The sequence below is a fragment of the Lynx canadensis genome, chromosome F2 (assembly GCF_007474595.2).
Source record: "Lynx canadensis isolate LIC74 chromosome F2, mLynCan4.pri.v2, whole genome shotgun sequence".
In the NCBI taxonomy this organism is placed as follows: Eukaryota; Metazoa; Chordata; class Mammalia; order Carnivora; family Felidae; genus Lynx; species Lynx canadensis.
In genome coordinates this window covers 68,400,268-68,401,892 of record NC_044320.2, presented here as the reverse complement: position 1 = coordinate 68,401,892, position 1,625 = coordinate 68,400,268, and the positions used below count along the sequence as shown (strand labels likewise).

At 35.1% G+C, this 1,625-nt stretch overlaps 1 pseudogene; it reads left to right on the top strand.

Annotated features, from left to right (window-relative positions):
- The first annotated feature begins 627 nt into the window (after nt 1-627).
- Nucleotides 628-1,222, top strand: LOC115506281 (annotated as a pseudogene).
- Nucleotides 1,223-1,625: the final 403 nt, after the last annotated feature.

Here is a 1,625-nt window from a genome sequence, read left to right as displayed (position 1 = left end):
TTTGTTGAATACCTGGGGCATTCAGCAGAATGGTTCAGTAGAGAAGTGCCATGCATTTGAAATAGGGCTAATAATTAGGCATGTCTTAGAAATAGTCCGAGAATAAAGGTTTCTTTAGATCCAAAAGGATTAAGTTGCACTGCAAATAAATTAACTGCCTGGCAAAGAAAGAAAATTGTTAAAGAAAAATAACAATATCCAGGCACTCAAGATAAATGAAGAAGCAGCAAATTGTAAGCCATAGCCAGAAGAAAAATCAGTCAATAGAAGCAGGCCCACAAATATCATAGACAAAGGACTTACTAACCAAGAATTTCTAAACAGCTATTATAAATATGCTTATAATCTTAAAGAAATAGAAAAGCATAGTGAGGAGAGGGATATAAACTATTCTTGAACTTCAAAACTGAAAAACACTATCTGAAATAAATAGATGGGTACATTAGACACTGAAGAAGAAAAGATCAGTACATTTGAAACCATAACATTAAAAATTATCAAATCCAAAGCACACAGCAATAAAATTCTAAGAACAATTCCCAGAGAATAAAAGTAAAACTCTCATTGATCTCTATGAAAATATCAAATGGTCTAAAATTCATGTAATTACACTGGAGCCACCTCTGCCAGCAACATGTTCAAGGTAATTCAGAGGTCTGTGGGGCTGGCCAGCCTGAGTCTGCTCACTTTCAAAGTCTATGCATCACCTAAAAATGACTCACTTCACAAAACTTCCATGAAGGTTAGTGAGCTTTCACTCTACTCCATTCCTGAGGGTCAATCTAAATATGTGGAGGAGCCAAGGACCCAACTTGAAGAAAGCATCTCACATCTCTGACATTATTGTAAGCCATATATAAGTTGGTGTCAGAAAATATATTCACAAACTAAGCCCATCATACAGAACCTGGTCCAATGGGGGTTAGACAGTTATGAATATCTCCAAAATTGCCTCCTGGATTTTTTCCAAGACTTGGTGTCATTGGTTTTGCTGACATTGCTAGACTTCTTTTGGCTAGTGATTCAAAAATAAAGAAGCTGATGTATCCACCTGGGTTCATGGGATTAACTGCCTCTCTTTATTATCCACAATAAGCCATCATATTTGTACAGGGAGAAATTATATGACTGAGGTTTACGAGGATACATAGTTGGAGAAGATTTGTGGAAAGAGAAATTTCAAAAGGCAGTAAATGCTAAGACTTCACCTGGAAACAAGTAACATTCTCCAGGCTCTGCTCATTTTAATCTGCTATAGGAAAACATTGAAAACTCTATGCAGTAAACCAGTATTTCTGCAGAAAAAAACATGCTATAGAAGTCAGTACTGAATGTAGTAAACTGGTTTTCTTCTTCAGGAAAAACAATACTAGACTTCTTAAATTATCTTGGGTGATGCCAAACTACAAGTGGACTAATTGGAGATCCTTGCATCTAGAGATAATGTCCAGCCATAGGACTCCTTGTTCTCATGTTGTTTTTTATGTACACAATTAAAATTCCAAGTTAAAAAAAAATCTATGTGATTAGAGACACATAAAGAGGGAAACAGAAAAATACCTCAAAAAATCTGTTGAAAACTTTCTAAATTTGATGAAAACTAAAAATACAGATTCAATAAGCTC